Below are 12,743 nucleotides of genomic sequence, written 5' to 3' on the forward strand. Positions count from 1 at the left end.
TTTTAGTCAGTTCACTATTAGGAAAATAATTTTAATGTTCACTTTGTCAACTTTGTTGATTAAAATGGAATTTGTGTTAATTAAACTGGAAGGTGTCATCACAATGATCTTTTATCACTGGTGTAATGTACTCCTCTATCTGTGCAACAATGGCTGTGTTTTTCAATATGCCTTTCTAAGGCAATATGCACATAGTGGCCCACAGTATTCAGACTGCACATGGATAATTGTAGTCAAAAACGATAGCGCTAATAGTACGATAACAAAATAAGGATTGTGGTTGTGCATTTATTGCCATGATCTATGTTTAGTATAGATCAATTATTTCTGGCTAATCCTGAATGTAGTGAAACTACCAGAAGTATCTCATTGATGGGCAGAGTGAAGCCCTACTGTCAGTGACATATCTGCCCTTTTATAAGTTTACTACAGTACTGAGGGCTCAAAAATGAGTCATAACCCCTTTAGCATTCAGTGAGGGGGTAAAACACACATTCAGTGTTTAGCAAACAGCAGTAGGTTTGGGTTACCCCTTCGCATGTGCAGATGGCTTTTGCACATGCACATTGGGCCTTATTCAGGTTCATTCACTGGGACACACATTTGCATGCCGGGGAACGAAAGGCACCCACTCGCACACGGCCAGCGAAGGCACGCCTTTAAGCCACGCAAACCCATTCTTTCGCATCCAAAGATAAAGGGGAGTGGAGTGGCGTTACACTACACATACGCTAAAGTGTTCGCACGTAACTTAGCCTCTTTACTCGGATATCCAGTGGGTGGCCGAGGGAATACGGTCTGCGGGCGATTCACACACCCCAGCACGAATGCGCTCGCAAGTCATTAACAACCCATTGTCACGTTCTTAGAAGCACCAGCTGTAGAATAACGGAGGCTAGGTGCTTTACCGTATGGGGGTTGCATCCACGACAGAAGGGAGTGAAACAAATAGGATAAAATGAATTTAGTTTAATAAAGATATTGCAAGACAATGATATTGATGGCACAAATGATATATGGCAGATTATGCAAATGTAAAGTCAATAGTCCAATGTTATTGTAGAATATGATGATGCTTGGTACTTGAAAGAATATTGTAATGTTGCTTGAAGAGTTGAAGAATGAATGAAAAGGATTTGATTGGATAATTGAAGATTGGATGATTGGTTGAAGATTGGATGATTGTATTGAAGGTTGGATGATTGTATTGAAGATTGGAGGGTTGGAAGATTGGATTGGATGATTGGATTGAGGATTGGATGATTGTATTGAAGATTGGATGATTGGATTGAGTATTGGATGATTGGGTTGAAGATTGGATGATTGGATTGAAGATTGGATGATTGGATTGAGGATTGGATGATTGGGTTGAAGATTGGAATGAAGATTGGATGATGAAAGAATAATGAAGAATATAAATGAAGAAGACTTGTCCTTGCTGAATAGGATCGTGGCTGCAAACAGAGGTGACCGTGGGAAATAACCGTCGGGAATATGGAGCAAGGTAATACCCCTTTGGAGGGCTAACCTTGCTGGATCCGCTTTGGCGGCAATGGAGTCCGTGGCACTTGATGCAGTTTACGACCAGCAGGAAGACTTCCTTGAAGACGCTCAGGAGTGTAGTGGAAACTACAGCGCCAGACCGGAGCAATGATGCATAGGGTTAGACATCATTGTACTGACTGCCAGTCTAACCCGGCCAGTCAGTACTTAACAGGTGGACTGTGCAGCGATTGGTCAGGCAATTGACAGGGGAGGCGGAGCCGCACAGGAGAGACTGAGGGAACCAACAAGATGGCGCCCGCCAGAGAGGGCGACAGATTTCAGCCGGCCAGGATTGTACGCAGCTGCACAAATGCCGGCATTCAGTCACAGGGCTAACCAGGCACAAACACACATGGTGGCACGCCACTCATACCCTGCATGGAGTCAGAGCACACATCACCGGTGTCACCACGCGGTGACAGCGCGGACACATGTACCCCACCGGAACCAGGGACATCAGCAGAGGTGAGAGCCATGGTATTATCAGTGCAGTTAGAGAGCCTAGGGCTGGGCACAGCACAGGGGATTTGAGTAAATGCCATGGTGGATGTGACACCCATCAACTATTTACTCTCATTTCATGGTGTTTATTGGTTTTAATTCATTAATAGCCTACCCAAATTGACCTGGTAATTAACCGTTATTACGGTAAAAGTTTTCTCCTGCCAATATCAGAAACATATTGTGTTTTTGTCACTACTCTGCACCTTGAAAATGGGGAGTTTCCCTGAAAAATCGGTTTACTTGCTGCACTTTAATATTTTTATGTAAAGAAAAACTTTTTTACCAAGTCATCGAGTACCACCATCTCTATCTGGATTTTATATATATATATATATATATATATATATATATATATATATATATATATATATAATCAATGTATAAGGGCGGCACTCCAAGGTTTTTCAAATAAATACCAAGTAAGGCTGTCAGATGTTACCAACGTTTCAAAATCGTTTACTGGATTTTTCGTCAGGGATGACGAAAAATCCACTGGATATCCAAGGTTGAAAAACCTTGGAGTGCCGCCCTTATACTGTACATTGACTATACTACAGCAACGCGGTGTGTGGAGCTGAGGGAAGGCAAGGTGATATTTTCCTATTCACAGAGTGCCAGTCCTTTGGTCATATATATAGACAGCCTCATAGTAAAGTTTTTTCTCACGCAAGCCCCGGAGTGACGCCTCATTTGTTTGTATTATATATATATATATATGTAAAGGGCAATTGTATCCGGCACTCCCTGTTGCTGATGGGTGAAACTGCCCTGGTGCCCTCCTATGAGCAGGATGTCTCCTGCCCTGGTATATGGGAAGCAGAGACGGGCGGCACTCAGGTATAGGTGAACACAAACCAAAAGGGTTTATTGGTGCATACAGGCAACGTTTCGGGGCTGCGCCCCTTTCTCAAGCCAAACGACAACAAGACAGTGCATTGTGAAACAACATGAAATAAATACCTGAACCAAAAGCCAAACGCCGCCCTCGCCAGGGAGGAGGTGGCGAGGGCGGCGTTTGGCTTTTGGTTCAGGTATTTATTTCATGTTGTTTCACAATGCACTGTCTTGTTGTCGTTTGGCTTGAGAAAGGGGCGCAGCCCCGAAACGTTGCCTGTATGCACCAATAAACCCTTTTGGTTTGTGTTCACCTATACCTGAGTGCCGCCCGTCTCTGCTTCCCATATATATATATGTATATATATATAGAGAGAAATATACAGTGCTATTTTAGAGGCGGAACGCTCCGGAACGCCTTTCCTAAAGTTCTGATGAAAAATTACCTCATCAGGAACGGCGTTCCGGAAGTTGTAATCAACGGCGTTATAACTTCCACATTCTCCGCGGCGGCTGGGTGAATGGAGTTGCAGCGACACCCTCACATCGCTGTGCAGTGCGCACGGCGCTTCCATGGTGAATCCCTGCCCGCAGCCCGCTTGAGACGCACGCTCTCCTGGCCGCTTGCCTGCCTGCCCTGTAAGAATAATTACGCTGGACTGACCTCCGCACTCCACAGGCACATTAGTGCTGTTAGTGGAAGCTGAAAGTCTGGAGACCTTCATAAGCAGTGGCTGAGCTGGAGAAGAGGTGCTGTTGGACGTTCCTCAGAGGTACTGGCACTGCTGATAATTCTGCACCCATTTTATTTTTGCAATCGAAAATCACAGTGTGTGGCATATGAATAATGGGCATCTCCGTGTGTGGCACATGAATAATGGGCAATACAGTGTGTTGCATATGAATAATGGGCATCTGTGTGTGTGTCATATGTATAGTGGCCATCACAGTGCATGGCATATGTATAGTGGCCATCACGGTGTCTGACATATGTATAATGGGCATCATGGTCTGTGGTATATGTATAATGGGCATCACGGTGTGTGGTATATGTATAATGGGCATCACGGTGTGTGACATATGTATAATGGTCATCACGGTGTGTGGCATATGCATAATGGGCATCACGGTGTGGGGCATATGTATAATGGGCATCACGGTGTGAGGCATATGTATAATGGAGCATAATGGTGTGTGGCATATGTATAATGGGCATCACAGTGTGTGGCATATGTATAATGGGCATCACTGTGTGTGGCATATGTATAATGGAGCATCACGGTGTGCGGCATATGTATAATCGAAATCACGGTGTGTGGCATATGAATAATGGGCATCACTGTGTGTGGCATATGAATAATGGGCATCTCTGTGTGTGGCATATGAATAATGGGCATCACGGTGCATGGCATATGTATAGTGGCCATCACGGTGTCTGGCATATGTATAATGGGCATCATGGTCTGTGGTATATGTATAATGGGCATCACGGTGTGTGGTAGGTATATGTATAATGGGCAGCACGGTGTGGCATATGTATAATGGGAATCACGGTGTGGGGCATATGTATAATGGGCATCACGGTGTGTGTCATATGTATAATGGAGCATAACGGTGTGTGGCATATGTATAATAGCATCATGGTGTGTGGCATATGTATAATGGGCATCACGGTGTGTGGCATATGTATAGATCAATGTTTGACCAGATAACATGCCTGGAATCAAACATTGATGTGATAGCTATGTGTATTGTAGCCATTTTCAGAGATAGTGTTAGGACCTGCAGAAAAGTGGGGTCCCGTGAAGGGGGCTGCAGGCTTAAATGCATTGATCAATTCATGAACCAAATCTCCACTATTTATTATCAGTTAATTTAGTGTGTGCAGAGCCCCTACAATGTCTGTTTAAACAATGTGGTCACAAGCCATAGGGCACCCCAAAACTAGGAAAGGTGAGTGCCGATGTTAATTGTATATATTGTTTATTAGATTCGTTTTTTAAATTAGTCTTATTGTGGTCACATTCTCTCATGCACCCTGTTTAACTAAGATTCCATAGCTTATGTTAACCATTTCCCTAGATGATTAGTGAAAGGTGTGTTGGTAGCTGCTCACCTATAAAAGCAAAGTGTGCTGTGAGCTTCAGACCAGATAGCATGCCTGGAATCAAACATTGATGTGATAGCTATGTGTATTGTAGCCATTTTCAGCGATAGTGTTAGGACCTGCAGAAAAGTGGGGTCCCGTGAAGGGGGCTGCAGGCTTAAATGCATTGATCAATTCATGAACCAAATCTCCACTATTTATTATCAGTTCATTTAGTGTGTGCAGAGCCCCTACAATGTCTGTTTAAACAATGTGGTCACAAGCCATAGGGCACCCCAAAACTAGGAAAGGTGAGTGCCAATGTTAAGTGTGTATATAAATATATATACTAGGTGATTCATTGCGCCCTACGGGCGCTCTTCACACCGTCGTAAGGGGCTCCGCCCCCTTAACATGTGAACGCCTTTATGTAGGGGTGGGTGTGGGTGTACTGCAGGATGGAGAGGGACGGGTAGCGTGTTTCTGCAGGTAGATGCGGTGTGCTATATGTGGTGGAGGGGTAGGTGCTGTGGTGTTGCCGGTGGGTGGGTGTGTGAGGGTCGGGTGCAAGCGTGCTTGGGAGTGTTGTGGGTGGGGGAGTGGTGGGTGCGGGGATACTGTGGATGGTGGAGTTGCAGGTACGGGGGTGGTCTATGTGGGTTGGTTAGGGGCAGGGGTGCACCGATTAAGTGAGGGGTAGTCTTGGGGTTGCTGTGGGTGTGTGAGCGGGGGTGGTGTGGATGGGGGAGGAATGGACGCGTGGCTATAGCAGGTGGGGGATGGGAGGGGTGGGTGTTGTGTTGTCTTGGCTGGGTGCCGGGGTTCCTGCAGGTTGAGAAGGTCCGGGTTGGGGGGTGCCATGGGTGGGTGCATTAGTACCACAGGTGGGAGTTAGTGGCAGGGGGGTTGCCACAGGTGGATGCGAGTGTCTGGTGGTGGTGTGGGAGGGGCAGGTGTGGTGTGGGTAGTACAGTTGCAGTTGCGGGGGTGGTGTCGGTGGAGTAGATGCATGGGTGCAGCACTTGCGTGGGGGAGGGTGGCGGTGCAGCAGGGATTAGAATGGTGGGCTCGGGGTTGGCGTGGGTGAGGAACAGTGTGTAAGCGTGCTGTTGATGGTAGAGAAGCCGGTGTGCCGTGGGTCGGGGAGGGCCGGGTGTGCATCTAGCAGTACACAGGCTAAATGTTGCTATAAGGTTGGCCATGAAGATAATATGTTAGTAAGGCGGTGGACGGGGGTGTGCTGTGGAGGTGAATAGGTGTTGAATGTGAGGTTGCGTTTGGTGGGTGAGGGTTAGGTGCAAGGGCTGTATGGTTGGGTGAATGTGTTTGGGGGGTGTGTGTGTGTGTGTGTCAGGGATAGTGGTGGTGGTTGAGTTGCAGGTGCAGGCCATGTGTGTTGTGTTGGTTAGGTGATGGAGGGGTGGGTGCAGTGATGCAGCAGTTGAGTGGTGGATGGTTGTGTGTGGGGTGTACCTGGGTGACGGACGGGTTGTGGGTGTGCTGTGGAAATGGGTGAGTTTGTGGGGCATGGGTGGTGGATGGGCAGTGTGGGTGTGTTGGGGTGTGAGATGGTGATGGTTTTGCGTGTGGTGAGGGTGGGGTAGTGTGATTGGTGGTGTTGTGGGTGGGGAAGTTGCAGGTTGGCGAATACTGTTTGGTGGAGTTATAGGTGGGTTTTATCCCCTTGTGGGTAGTGTGTGCTGTGTAGCTATATGTTAGTTTGGAGGTGGATGGTGGTAAGCCGTGGATGGTTGTGGTGTGGCTGCGGGCGTGTTGAAAGTGAGGGTGTATTGGGTGGGTGAGGGACAGCTGCAAAGGATGGATGGTTGGGTGAAGGTGTTTGGGGGTTGTGTGGGTGGGTTGTTTGGATACTGGTGGTGGTTGATATGCAGATGTGAGGGTGGGCCGTGGGGGTGTTGTTGTTTTGGGTAGGTGCTGTCGGTGATAGAGGGGCAGGTGCAGTAATGCTGCATTTTGCTGGGGGATGGTTGTGTCTGGGTGTGAGGGCAGTGTTGGAGTGAGTGTTGCGGGTGTGCGTGGGTGATGGATGGGCTGTGGGTGTGATGTAGAAAGGGATAAGTCTGGTGGGGCGTGGGCTGTGTGGAGGTGTTGTAAATGTGGTGATGGGGTGGGTGGGGTAGGGAACATAGAGTTGGTGTGGGTGGGTTAGTGGCAGGTTTTGGGATACTGTGGGTGGTGTAGGTACAGGTTACTGGTGTGGTCCGTGTGGGGTGTTCATGTGCGGTAAGAATGAGGGACAGTTGCGTTGATGTTGTGGGTGCTGGTTTTTTTTGTGGTGCTGGTGTGGTAGAGATAGGTGTGTGTGTGTGTGTGTACTGCTGGTGGGGGATGGGCATGTGCACATACAGCAGTTTACAGGCAGAAAGTGCCTATGCTGGGAAATTGCTATGCAGTAGGGGATTGTGTAAAGTGCAGTCTTGGGTCAGAGCAGCAAGGGGGTCCCCAGGGTAGCACGTACCTGTGGCTTGTATAGCTGCTATCCCTAGATGCAGTTCAGCTGGACAGGGGGCAGCAGTGCTGTGTGGGCACAGCATGTATTTCCAGACCCCCTGTAGCGGGCAGCGTAAGTACTGTGCGCTATTGCGGCCCCCCCATGTTCCGACTTACATTTTGCGGGGCCCAGGGGGAGTTAACCGAAGTTCGCGTTGGGTCTTGTATGTGTGCCAGCCCCGGATCAGCTGAAGGCGCAACCTTGCCTGCGCGCTTGAGAAGGGTGGAGGGAGCCGAGCCACCAGGCAGGACTTCCGTGCACTGCAGCCCTGGAGTATTGCCGATGGCTGCAGTGAGGCAGCTGAAGTGTAGGTTTGGAACTCCATGGCAGGAGGTAGCGGCAGCGGCACATAAGTAAGCTGTGTGGGAAGGGGGGGGGGGGGGGGAGCTGCACACCGGCTGCATTAACCCCCTGCACACTGAGCTGTGCGGGGGGTGTGGAGATGGATGCTCCCGTGAACTGGAGAGGGGAGATGCTGGAGGGAGATGGGGGGGGTTATGCTGCCGGCAAAGCGCAGGAGTGCGGGCATGGATGCTGGCAGGGGGGGTGTTTTGCGGCGATGTCCTGTGCCACTCCCACTACACAGGCGGCGTCGGGTGGCGGCGGCACGATGTGTGCAGCTGGGGGCATCAGGCACGGGCTTCCGGTGACGGATCTGGCTAAATATATAAGAGATTAAATTCTGTAAGGGCGGCACTCCCAGTGTGCAATACTGATATAATACAATATAACGTCGGTGCCCTCCGGTAAGCATCGTGCCCGCTGCTAATATATGTGTACTAAAACCCAACATTAAGATCAATTTCCATCAATTTGAAATTGATTAAATTCATTATTAGGCCAAAAATGTGCTCTTCTCTACCCTGCACGCCTTCGCGTGTTCCATGGAAATACCTTCCGGGACTTTAACACGCCGGCTGATGCAGAGGCTTACCTTCTGGTATCACCCCGGATGACATCAATGAGGACTGATCTATGCACTCACTCTGTGGGACAGCGTATTTTGTCCTTAACCTTCCATAGGTTTTTCAACCTCTACAGTACAGGTTGTGCCCCTCTTGCAGCCTCATAGGTAACGCTGACGCTTCCCTGGAGAAATGTCCCTGTTGTGCTACATTTAATAGCTACTACATATTTATGTTCAAGTGTTCTTTCTTAGTTAATAATAATAAAAATGGGTGATAGGGCCAGGAGCCAATTTAGCTCCATGTTGTCACGGCCTTATTTTGTTTCTCACCGTGAAGTCTATAGACTCAAGGAGACGGTGATTCCTTTTTGTGAATCCCCTCTGGAATGTTACTTTGTTGTATGTGAGTGTGCTGTGTGCTTGCTTCCCTTCCCCCTTTCTCATCACCCCTTCTTTTATGTTATCTTTGTACTTATTGTTGCCCCAATTATAATATATAGAGTATGGTGTTACTTGTTGGAGGGGGTCTCTGATCGCCTTTCTCTTTCATTTTTAAATGATGGCTACCATTAAAGTTGGTTCCTGGAATATTGGAGGTATACATTCTCCGATAAAAAGGAAGAAGTGCCTCTTGTATCTTAAAAAACTAGGTATGGATCTGGTTTACCTTCAACAGACTCATCGTCTCCCCGCGGAAGCACAAAAATTAAATACCCTGGGATGGCGTGTGCTGCCACCACCTCCTACAATTCGAAAGCCCGAGGGGTGATGATATTGGCCAGGGGCAACCTTCCGATTGAGGTTACAAATACCATTACTGACCCAGAGGGGCGTGACCTAATTTTATTCTAAGGCCTTCATGACCGATATATTATCTAAATGTACCTGTTCTCATCTAAGCCCTTAATTGTTGGGGGCAATTTCAACATAATAACCTCCCCTTATCTAGATACCTCCTCCCGTGCTTCAAAGCGCCTAACCCCCAGGCTTGGCATCCCTCACCTATCACACCAACTCAAAATCACAGATGTGTGGAGATTTTTGCCCCCTACTGACAGTACACGTGCCTGTCGGCGGCCCACGGCTCCCTTTCTAGAATAGATTATCTATTATTGTCTGACTCTATTATCCCCAATGCTAGCCAAGCCGAAATTTAACCCATGGCACTTTCGGACCATGGATTGATTTGGACCACTATTGTCTTAAATGTAAATGTGGGAGCTTTTAAACGATGGCAATTCCCTACTTCTTTTGTCTCCTCAGTCCCTTTTCGCAAGCAGCTTAGACTTTGCAGGGAGGACTACCTCGCTAACAATATACAATCAGCAAACTCAGACCCTTTGGTGTTTTGGCAGGCCGCTAAAGCTGTATTACGAGGCCAACTTATTGAGTATGTGTCTCGGCGTAAAAAGAGGTTTGTCTCAACTTTCATAGTGTCGCAACAGAAACTGACGGCGGCCTACCAGGACCTCAGACAGTCTCCGACCCCCCTCTAATAGACAGAAATATTCGGCAGCTAAATCGCATTTTGATTCAATTATGACCACTATGGGTAATAAACACTCTTTCCACAAAAATCATAGATTTTATCGGTTTGGCAACAAAACTGGTCGTCTTCTTTCTAATTTATTGAAAGGGACTGCACCAAATTCCCTTATCCAGTCGCTCAAATCCCCAGAAGGCTCATACCCTCCAACATTTGAAGGGGTGAATTCGGTACAACTGGAAAAAAGCTGGTGTGGCCATGGGAAGGGGGCGTGGTCATACCTCGTTTTCTATACGTTCAATGGTACTGGAGTGGAACATAAAATTATACTAATGCTGCTGCTGCTATGGTACAGTGTCCCCGCATTGGCCCGCTCACATAAGCACACGCGGCAACCGGGGTCTGAGTCTAACACAGCGCAGCAACCACTATACCTGACAGCTGATAGAACTGACTCCACATGGGCAGCAGAATTGGAGCAAACACAGACGGCGCTGCACATTTTCATTCACCCGGCGCCCGCCGATGCTCTCCCACCTCAGTTTGTTGCCATGTGATTGGCTTGCAGCACGCTCCGCCTCCGTCCCTTCTCCCCCCGAGGTGGTGCACCTCGGGAGTTGTAGTCCTGTCAGCTGGCTACCCCTCACGCTACCCAATAAGCAGCCGGCGGTGTAGGAAACTACATCTCCCAGAGTCCCCTTGGCCACCTCGGGGGAGGAAGCGCAGTGCTACTGTATTAAAAATGAAAAAAAAAAACGGTACAATCGGTACAAGGATTTTTAGCCGGTACAGGCCGTTAAAAAACGGTACTGTACCGGCTAAAACGGTACAGTTGGAGGGTATGAAGGCTCCCTAATGACTAAATCTAGTGACATAGCAAAGGTGTTATCAGACTTTTACACAGATATCTTCTTCCAACCCTCCATAAATACCCAGGCTAAATCTACTTTCTGGAACTCTGTTACCCTACCCACTATTAGTGCAGAGGCTGCTGATTCAGTTTGCGCCCCTATTACCTCTCAGGAGGTGGAACAAGTTATTTCTCAACTTAAATCCTTCAAATCACCGGGCCCTGGTGGATATTTCGGTGAATTTTACAAACTCCTCTCCCCTAAGATTATTGACCCCTTGGTACAGGTATTTAATACAATTTTGACTTCTCATACCATCCCACAATATTTCACTCAGTGGCGTCACTAGGCAGGTGCGGGGGGGGGGGGGGGGTGCAGGCCGCGCTGGGTGTCACCAGTCTCTGGGGTGACACCACCTTCTGCAGGCAGCCAGTGCAGTGTTAGTGCACAGCCCTGAGATATCATATGAGGCAGGGCGCGGATTGGTATGCCGGGACACCGGGTAGTTTCCCGGCAGGCCGGTCCCTCACCCCACTTATGAGACTGCCTGTCAGGCTGCAGTAGAGATGGGTCGTTCGCGAACGAACTGGATCTTTTGAACGGCTCCCACCCAAGAACGAATGATCCGCCGATCCCAAAAAGGTGATCCGTGTCAGTTTACAATGCATTTTCCTGATCTCAGTGCTGCCACCTGTGGCAGCTGAGATGTCCTACCTCTGGAGACTGAGTACAGTGCTGTGATTACAAGTGATAGAAAGATTAGCTGCTGCAGCCAGGGATGGCCATCGGTGCAGATGCCATCGATGGTTGACATCGATGGCGATTCTGCACCCAGCCATCGGTCAGTGTTTTTACTCGGTCATGTATATTCCCCCTTTTTTTTATTAAAAGTTAGCCGAGGTCCCTGTCTAAAAGATACGTATCTTTTCACTTAACGATCCGGCGGATCCCGACTCATACTAATGCGCCGTTTTGCCCATCTCTAGGCTGCACTGCAGTGTAGGGATGGGTAATCATATGATGTTTCATCGGTAACATCGGATTTATGGTTCCAATGTTCGATGTTTAACCCTGCTATGTTGAGGATCCAATGTTTCATCAACATCGCTAGATTTCTCCCCCGATGTTTTTCTCAATCTTCCAATGTTTTTTCTTTTGTGTGTCAATGTGTGCTGCTTTCAATGCTTTGCAGGCAGCTCTCTCTCTCCTTGATTTATATTCATTAAAAACTTAAGAGACTGGTTGAAAAAAAACATTAACAAACATGACAGTATCACTGCTGGCTGGGCTTTCATATGTGTGTGTGTGTGTGCTGCTGCTGTGGTTGGTAGCTGACAGTGAAAGACAGTCTGGCCAGCCATTCAGCAGCAGCACACAGGACAGCCCCACCCCTGCCTCACTGCAACTGGTGCTGTTAGTGAGTCACTGTCGTACAGGTCTGGTTTGCATATCAGTGTTGATATACAGACCACACTGTGCTAGAAGCACTACAGCAGACATTGACTCTCCAGGCAGGGAAGAGGAACTGCATGGGTTTTCAAAGATAGCGGGTGCTAGAATGAACAGTATAATACGATAGTCACTAGTAGTGACATTGTGGTGAACTCCCTTCATATTTATTTATTTATTAATAGTTTCTTATATAGCGCAGCATATTCACTTGCGCTTTACAAAGGAGACAGTGATACAACAAACTGGGTATTTACAGTCAGTCAAAGGTATGAGGGCCCTGCTCGCAAGCTTACAATCTATCAATTGATTTATTATTATGCAGCAAGCATATCACAACACCTTACAAAGGGCCTGATTCAGTTGTGGATGCAGACATTTGCACAGTTTATTTCTGTGAAATGCAATGTCAGTCACACTGCACACGTGCAGTGACTTACAGCGGACGCAGATACTGAGTGACAGGTACAGGAGTTTCTATTTGAGGGAGGGGATGGGAGCTGGTTTGTCAAATGCAGACGTGTTTCAAACCTTAATTTGCAGTTGCACTGGCTCCAGCGTCTTTGTTC

Source organism: Crinia signifera, unplaced genomic scaffold (assembly GCF_055691185.1).
Source record: "Crinia signifera unplaced genomic scaffold, ASM5569118v1 HAP2_SCAFFOLD_87, whole genome shotgun sequence".
In the NCBI taxonomy this organism is placed as follows: Eukaryota; Metazoa; Chordata; class Amphibia; order Anura; family Myobatrachidae; genus Crinia; species Crinia signifera.